This window comes from Tamandua tetradactyla, chromosome 6 (genome assembly GCF_023851605.1).
Source record: "Tamandua tetradactyla isolate mTamTet1 chromosome 6, mTamTet1.pri, whole genome shotgun sequence".
In the NCBI taxonomy this organism is placed as follows: domain Eukaryota; kingdom Metazoa; phylum Chordata; class Mammalia; order Pilosa; family Myrmecophagidae; genus Tamandua; species Tamandua tetradactyla.
Window position 1 is genome coordinate 168,935,963 of NC_135332.1, and position 9,587 is coordinate 168,945,549.

Sequence of the window (9,587 nt, forward strand, 5' to 3'; positions counted from 1 at the left end):
AGTCTCAGCCAGTGGGAGGCACTACCAGGATATGGGAGGGAGGGAGGTGTTTGCGGTTGAAGTATTTTATTCCCCACTCTTTCTTCCCATGGTGTCACCATGGGTTGTGTGCATCCCTCTAAAAAGGCTACAGCTGCTGCCAACCAGGTGGCCCTCTCCACAATCTACCATCCCCATATTCCAGTAACCACTTCCTCCCCTGCTCCGGTAGGACTAGGGGTGGTCACAGCTTCTTGCTGGGACTGCGTTATTCCTCGTTGGTTTCCTTCAGTGCTGCCATACCTTTATAAATAGTTCCCATGCTTAACTCTCCTCAAATTACTCATTTTGAATGTACTATCTGTTTATCTGTATCTTGTTTGGACTGTGATGGATTTGAGAACCAAACCCTGCAAATTTTGCCTTTTAAATATTTCTCAAATCCATAATCTCCTGCCTAGCCCTGTACTGCCCTATTATATTGGTGTGGTGGTTTTGAAGCTAAACATGTTCTTAAATCTCATCCATTCCTGTCGGTGTAAATCCATTGTAATTAAGTTTTAATGAGGTTAAGGTGTATCCCACTTCAATCAGGGTGAGTCTTAATCCTATTACTGGAGTCCTTTATAAGAGAATGCAGTTCAGACAGAGAGAAAGAAAGCCATGGAAACAAGAAACTGAAATCAGTGAAACCCAGAACAGAAGGGTGAAATCAGCAGATGTTGTCATGTGCCGTGATATGTGACTGATATACCAAGGATGGCCAGCAGCCTGTCTTTAGTAAGAAAGCATGACTTAATTGATGCCTTGATTTGGACATCTTCCTGCCCTCAAAATTGTGAGCAAATAAATTCCCCTTCTTTAATCCGACCCATTTCATGCTATTGGCTCTCAGCAGCCTAGGAAAACTAAGACAATTGGTAACTAATCACATACATGTGCACGTATATATATAAAAAGAGATATGTGTAGCCCTTTCTCCTCCTGCTCCGGTGGCTCTCCAACCACCACTGTGCCCTCTTCCGCCTTCACCGGCTCCGCCGCCACCAGCCTCGACAGCCTTGCCACCCTCACCTTTCCTCCTCCAGAACAGCTACTGGGGGAGTGGAGATGATACAGAGCAGCTCCCGGAGCCACGATGGAGATCAAAGGGACGGCGTACCCCATCCTGGAACGGCTGACTGTCTGGGAGGACCAGCTCCGGTGAGATCGCCGAGGGGCGCGGGCTTTCCCGGGCGGGATGGCAAGTGGCCAGAGACCCTCCCTTCCTCCTTCCCAGGCCAGCTGGCAGAATTGGGCAGGCGGTCCCCTCGGGCCACGGCGGCTGGCACCCCCACTACGCGAGGCCCCCGGACCAACTGAGAGAGTTGGGTCGGAAATCCCCAGACCGCGGAGAATGGTAACCGGGGGGTCCCTTCCAAACACGTGACTCCCCGGTCCGGCTGGAACGGTGCACTCTCCCGGGCTGCGGCGGCCGGCGATCCTCCCCGCGTTCGGAACCCCGGGCCGGCTGGCACTCTTCCAAGCCGCTTAGGCTGGCGAACCTCCCCCATGGTGAGAGTTTTCCAAAGTTAACGGACCCACACCACCTTTTACTGGTGGAACCCGCAGACAAACGTGTGCCACGAGCGCCACCTACTGGGCAGGATAAGAAAAACAGAACCCAGAGATTTCACAGAACAATCTTTCAACCTGTTGGGTCCAACACCCAGGGAAATCTGACTAACTGCCCAGACGCCAGCAGAAGATAACGGATCACGCTCAGAAAATTGAAAATATGGCCCAATCAAAGGAACAAACCAATAGTTCAAATGAAATACAGGAGCTGAAACAACTAATGCTGAATATACGAACAGAAATGGAAAACCTCTTCAAAAACGAAATCGATAAATTGAGGGAGGACATGAAGAAGACATGGGCTGAACAAAAAGAAGAAATAGAAAAACTGAAAAAGCAAATCACAGAGCCTATGGAAGTGAAGGATAAAGTAGAAAAGATGGAAAAAACAATGGATACCTACAATGATAGATTTAAAGAGACAGAAGATAGAATTAGCGATTTGGAGGATGGAACATCTGAATTCCAAAAAGAAACAGAAACTATCAGGAAAAGAATGGAAAAATTTGAACAGGGTATCAGGGAACTCAAGGACAATATGAACCACACAAATATACGTGTTGTGGGTGTCCCAGAAGGAGAAGAGAAGGGAAAAGGAGGAGAAAAACTAATGGAAGAAATTTTCACTGAAAATTTCCCAACTCTTATGAAAGACCTAAAATTACAGATCCAAGAAGTGCAGCGCACCCCAAAGAGATTAGACCCAAACAGGCGTTCTCCAAGACACTTACTAGTTAGAATGTCAGAGGTCAAAGAGAAAGAGAGGATCTTGAAAGCAGCAAGAGAAAAACAATCCATCACATACAAGGGAAACCCAATAAGACTATGTGTAGATTTCTCAGCAGAAACCATGGAGGCTAGAAGACAGTGGGATGATATATTTAAATTACTAAAAGAGAAAAACTGCCAACCAAGACTCCTATATCCAGCAAAATTGTCCTTCAAAAATGAGGGAGAAATTAAAACATTCTCAGACAAAAAGTCACTGAGAGAATTTGTGACCAAGAGACCAGCTCCGCAAGAAATATTAAAGGGAGCACTAGAGTCAGATACGAAAAGACAGAAGAGAGAGGTATGGAGAAGAGTGTAGAAAGAAGGAAAATCAGATATGATATATATAATACAAAAGGCAAAATGGTAGAGGAAAATATTATCCAAACAGTAATAACACTAAATGTTAATGGACTGAATTCCCCAATCAAAAGACATAGACTGGCAGAATGGATTAAAAAAACAGGATCCTTCTATATGCTATCTACAGGAAACACATCTTAGACCCAAAGATAAACATAGGTTGAAAGTGAAAGGTTGGGAAAAGATATTTCATGCAAATAACAACCAGAAAAGAGCAGGAGTGGCTATACTAATATCCAACAAATTAGACTTCAAATGTAAAACAGTTAAAAGAGACAAAGAAGGACACTATATACTAATAAAAGGAACAATTAAACAAGAAGACATAACAATCATAAATATTTACGCACCGAACCAGAATGCCCCAAAATACGTGAGGAATACACTGCAAACACTGAAAAGGGAAATAGACACATATACCATAATAGTTGGAGACTTCAATTCACCACTCTCATCAATGGACAGAACATTTAGACAGAGGATCAATAAAGAAATAGAGAATCTGAATATTACTATAAATGAGCTAGACTTAACAGACATCTATAGGACATTGCATCCCACAACAGCAGGATACACCTTTTTTTCAAGTGCTCATGGATCATTCTCAAAGATAGACCATATGCTGGGTCACAAAGCAAGTCTTAACAAATTTAAAAAGATTGAAATCATACACAACACTTTCTCGGATCATAAAGGAATGAAGTTGGAAATCAATAATAGGCGGAGTGCCAGAAAATTCACAAATACGTGGAGGCTCAACAACACACTCTTAAACAACAAGTGGGTCAAAGAAGAAATTGCAAGAGAAATTAGTAAATACCTCGAGGCGAATGAAAATGAAAAACAACATATCAAAACTTATGGGACGCAGCAAAGGCAGTGCTAAGAGGGAAATTTATTGCCCTAAATGCCTATATCAGAAAAGAAGAAAAGGCAAAAATGCAGGAATTAACTGTCCACTTGGAAGAACTGGAGAAAGAACAGCAAACTAATCCCAAAGCAACCAAAAGGAAAGAAATAACAAAGATCAGAGCAGAAATAAATGAAATTGAAAACATGAAAACAATAGAGAAAATCAATAAGACCAGAATTTGGTTCTATGAGAAAATCAATAAGATTGATGGGCCCTTATCAAGATTGACAAAAAGAAGAAGAGAGAGGATGCAAATAAATAAGATCAGAAATGGAAGAGGAGACATAACTACTGACCTCACAGAAATAAAGGAGGTAATGACAGGATACTATGAACAACTTTACGCTAATAAATACAACAATTTAGAGGAAATGGACGGGTTCCTGGAAAGACATGAACAACCAACTTTGACTCAAGAAGACATAGATGACCTCAACAAACTAATCACAAGTAAAGAAATTGAATTAGTCATTCAAAAGCTTCCTAAAAAGAAAAGTCCAGGACCAGACGGCTTCACATCTGAATTCTACCAAACATTCCAGAAAGAATTAGTACCAACTCTCCTCAAACTCTTCAAAAAAATCGAAGTGGAGGGAAAACTACCTAATTCATTCTACAAAGCCAACATCACCCTCATACCAAAACCAGGCAAAGATATTACAAAAAAAGAAAACTACAGACCAATCTCTCTAATGAATATAGATGCAAAAATCCTCAACAAAATACTAGCAAATCATATCCAACAACACATTAAAAGAATTATACATCATGACCAAGTAGGATTCATCCCAGGTATGCAAGGATGGTTCAACATAAGAAAATCAATTAATGTAATACACCATATCAACAAATCAAAGCAGAAAAATCACATGATCATCTCAATTGATGCAGAGAAGGCATTTGACAAGATTCAACATCCTTTCCTGTTGAAAACACTTCAAAAGATAGGAATACAAGGGAACTTCCTTAAAATGATACAGGAACATATGAAAAACCCACAGCTAATATCATCCTCAATGGGGAAAAATTGAAAACTTTCCCCCTAAGATCAGGAACAAGACAAGGATGTCCACTATCACCACTATTATTCAACATTGTGTTGGAGGTTCTAGCCAGAGCAATTAGACAAGAAAAAGAAATACAAGGCATCAAAATTGGAAAGGAAGAAGTAAAACTATCACTGTTTGCAGACGATATGATACTATACGTCGAAAACCCAGAAAAATCCACAACAAAACTACTAGAGCTAATAAATGAGTACAGCAAAGTAGCAGGTTACAAGATCAACATTCAAAAATCTGTAGCATTTCTATACCCTAGTAATGAACAAGCTGAGGGGGAAATCAAGAAACGAATCCCATTTACAATTGCAACTAAAAGAATAAAATACCTAGGAATAAATTTAACTAAAGAGACAAAAAAACCTATATAAAGAAAACTACAAAAAACTGCTAAAAGAAATCACAGAAGACCTAAATAGATGGAAGGGCATACCGTGTTCATGGATTGGAAGACTAAATATAGTTAAGATGTCAATCCTACCTAAATTGATCTACAGATTCAATGCAATACCAATCAAAATCCCAACAACTTATTTTTCAGAAATAGAAAAACCAATAAGCAAATTTATCTGGAAGGGCAGGGTGCCCCGAATTGCAAAAAACATCTTGAGGAAAAAAAACGAAGCTGGAGTTCTCACGCTGCCGGACTTGAAGGCATATTATGAAGCCACAGTGGTCAAAACAGCATGGTATTGGCATAAAGATAGATATATTGACCAATGGAATCGAATAGAGTGCTCAGATATAGACCCTCTCATCTATGGACATTTGATCTTTGATAAGGCAGTCAAGCCAACTCACCTGGGACAGAACAGTCTCTTCAATAAATGGTGCCTAGAGAACTGGATATCCATATGCAAAAGAATGAAAGAAGACCCATGTCTCACACCCTATACAAAAGTTAACTCAAAATGGATCAAAGATCTAAACATTAGGTCTAAGACCATAAAACAGTTAGAGGAAAATGTAGGGAAATATCTTATGAAACTTACAATTGGAGGCAGTTTTATGGACTTTAAACCTAAAGCAAGAGCACTGAAGAAGGAAATAAATAAATGGGAGCTCCTCAAAATTAAACACTTTTGTGCATCAAAGAACTTCATCAAGAAAGTAGAAAGACAACCTACACAATGGGAGATAATATTTGGAAATGACATATCAGATAAAGGTCTAGTATCCAGAATTTATAAAGAGATTGTTCAACTCAGCAACAAAAAGACAGCCAACCCAATTACAAAATGGGAAAAAGACTTGAACAGACACCTACCAGAAGAGGAAATACAAATGGCCAAAAGGCACATGAAGAGATGCTCAATGTCCCTGGCCATTAGAGAAATGCAAATCAAAACCACAATGAGTTATCTTCTCACACCCACCAGAATGGCCATTATCAACAAAACAGAAAATGACAAGTGCTGGAGAGGATGCGGAGAAAGAGGCACACTTATCCACTGTTGGTGGGAATGTCAAATGGTGCAACCACTGTGGAAGGCAGTTTGGCGGTTCCTCAAAAAGCTGAATATAGAATTGCCATACGACCCAGCAATACCATTGCTGGGTATCTACTCAAAGGACTTAAAGGCAAAGACACAAACGGACATTTGCACACCAATGTTTATAGCAGCGTTATTTACAATTGCAAAGAGATGGAAACAGCCAAAATGTCCATCAACAGAAGAATGGCTAAACAAACTGTGGTATATACATATGATGGAATATTATGCAGCTTTAAGACAGGATAAAATTATGAAGCATGTAATAACATGGATGGACCTAGAGAACATTATGCTGAGTGGGTCCAGCCAAAAACTAAAGGACAAATACTGTATGGTCCCACTGATGTGAACGGACATTCGAGAATAAACTTGGAATATGTCACTGGTATCAGAGTCCAGCAGGAGTTAGAAACAGGGTAAGATAATGGGTAATTGGAGCTGAAGGGATACAGACTGTGCAACAGGACTAGATACAAAAACTCAGAAATGGACAGCACAATAATACCTAATTGAAAAGAAATCATGTTAAAACACTGAATGAAGCTGCATCTGAGCTATAGGTTTTTTTTGTTTGTTTGTTTGTTTTTTACTATTATTATTACTTTTATTTCTTTTCTCTATATTAACATTCTATATCTTTTTCTGTTGTGTTGCTAGTTCTTCTAAACCAATGCAAATGTACTAAGAAACGATGATCGTGCATCTATGTGATGATGTTAAGAATTACTGATTGCATATGTAGAATGGTATGATTTAAATGTTGAGTTAATTTCTTTTTTTCCGTTAATTAATAAAAAAAAGAGATGTGTATAAACTTATAGTGTATCAGTTGAGAAAACAAAATGTGAAAGCAAGATACGTGGGTTCAAATCCTGGCTTTACTACTTACTGGCAATATGACCTTGAGCAAGCTACTTGTTCCTCTTGGAATTCACAATGCCTGGGTAGTTCCAGGCACATGGTAGGCTCAGCATGTTCGTATAATTTAATTGAATGTTTCCTTTCACTAACATGAAGATTTTCTCCACTTATTTCTATTGTTTCTGCCTCTTCCTCATTCTATTTCTGCTTCCATATCTCATATGGATCCTACAAGCAAGAGAAAAAGAATTTTGGTGTTGTCCATTCATTAGGCTATTTCATTCACAATAAAATCTAACTCTTCTCCTCCTCCAAGTTTTGTGTGTCATTAGGGACTGGCAAATAGATAATGGAGTATAAACCTCTCCTTAAACCTCAAATTCCTCTTCCCTATTTCCTGAAATCATTTACATGAGCGTCTCTGTGCCACCATTGGGAAAGAAGTTTTAAGGACTAGCACTAACCAACATGGAGTTCAGGAGAGGGAAAGCTCTATTCTCTCCCTCATCACTTCCCATTTGCACTAAAAAATTAAGTAATTAGGTCTGTTGATTAATTTCATAGTAATAGCTAACCATTATTAGTATTCACCCATGGCAGATACTGTCCTAGATACTTTGTATATTTCATCTCATTTAATCCTTCTAACCCTGCAAGGTATCTTTCGTTATTTCCAGTTTATAAATGATAATGATTATAGCACACCATTATCAAGTGCTTACATAGTACAGGTACTGTCCTAAGGCCTTCATATAGATTACCTCTCTTTATTTTCACTAATAACCCTATATGTCAGACCTTGTTGATTTTTTTTTTTTTGGGGGGGTGCATGGTCCTGGGTCTCCCACATGGGAGGTGAGCATTATGCCACTGAACCACCTGTGCACCCTTGTCAGACCTATTTTTAACCCTCATTTTAAACATGAGAAATTGGAGGTATGGGCAGGTTAATTACCTTACCCAATGTATAAACAGCTAATAGATGATGGATAGGATTCAAGCCTCTGGTCTCTGTGACTCCCAGAATTCGAGGTTTTCCCTTCAAAGGCGCAGCCGAGCTCAGGCACTGACATGTTGGCCTCAGATCTGAGAGACATTGAGCCATTGCAACCATGTTTCAAGTTTTCTCAGAATCAGAAGTCTGTGTTCCCTTTTGATAGACACTGGTACTTACTTCATTAAATTATCTGTTGACTGAATAATTTCTTTATTCAATAACTTTATTAATCTCCAGCTGAATTTCCCCTTATCATTTCCTTTTTATATTATCCCAAATGATTTCTTCACGTAATGTTGTCTCTAAGACATTAGAAAATTTATCATTTGAAGGAAAAATTATATATATAATTAAATACATAGTCCCTTAAAACCAACCAAAACATAATAAATGTTAGAAAGGATCTTTTACTTCCCCTCACTTCAGCCACCCATCCCCATGATCAGACCTGACCTGGTCACCATGAATAACTTCAACACCTTAAAATCCACTTATAGGCACTCTACTTTCCAACCATCACTTCCGTTCCTTGTAGATAATTTATCCCTAATCCTCCATACCCACAATTGTTGGATCTTACTGGGATCTCTAATCCAATGACTATAATACTTTTACTTTATCCATCAATCATCTGTCTTCCCTTCCCTTTGAACCCCCAGCCTAAATTCCATGAACTACTGTTATAATTTCTCCCTTTGAAACACTCTTAACTTACTTGACACTCCCTTCCCTCCATCTTACTTGTTTGGCAATAAGTCAATGCTGGCTAAACCCACATATTGGCCAGATAATCACAACTGTATCTGAACAGTAGAATGTGGCTAGAAAACTGCAATCCTTCCCACCTCTGGGCCTTCACTCCCTTTACAGCAGACATAGCGTCCCTACTCTTATCAGTTGTTCCTTGGCTCTCAATCATCATGCCTGCTCAGGGAGAGTACTCCTAGTATTAACCTTCATCCCCTACATCTTCAGTTTCTCTCTACTGGATAAGTCCTACCAACATAAAACACCTTCCCTTATCTTCCATTTCTAAAACAAAACAATACAAATCTTGTGAATATATATCACTTATAACTACAGCCCCATTTTTTTTTTCTCTTCAGGATAAAACTTCTAGGAAGAGATGTTCATGGTCAGCACCTCCACTTTCTCATTTCCCATTTAATCTTTAACCCACTCAACTGGAGTTCCACCCTCACCACTTCCCCCAAAAGTGCTTTTATCAGGTTATTAACATAGGTCATGTTGCCTGATTTTCACTTACCTCTTCTGATTTTCCTCCAAATCTTTATAGTATGTGAAATAGTGAACTACTCCCTTGTTCTGGAAACACTCTCTTCTTGACATCTGGGAAAACATTATTCTGGTTTTCCTCTGGTCTCAGTGGCTGTTTCTTCTATGCCTTCTTTAAAGGTTCTTCTGTGTTACCTGTAAATATTGCCATGTTCAGGAATGGATCCTCAGCCTTCTCTTTCTACCTATACTTTTACCTTAGGGGATCTCGTGCAGTCCCACAACTATAAATA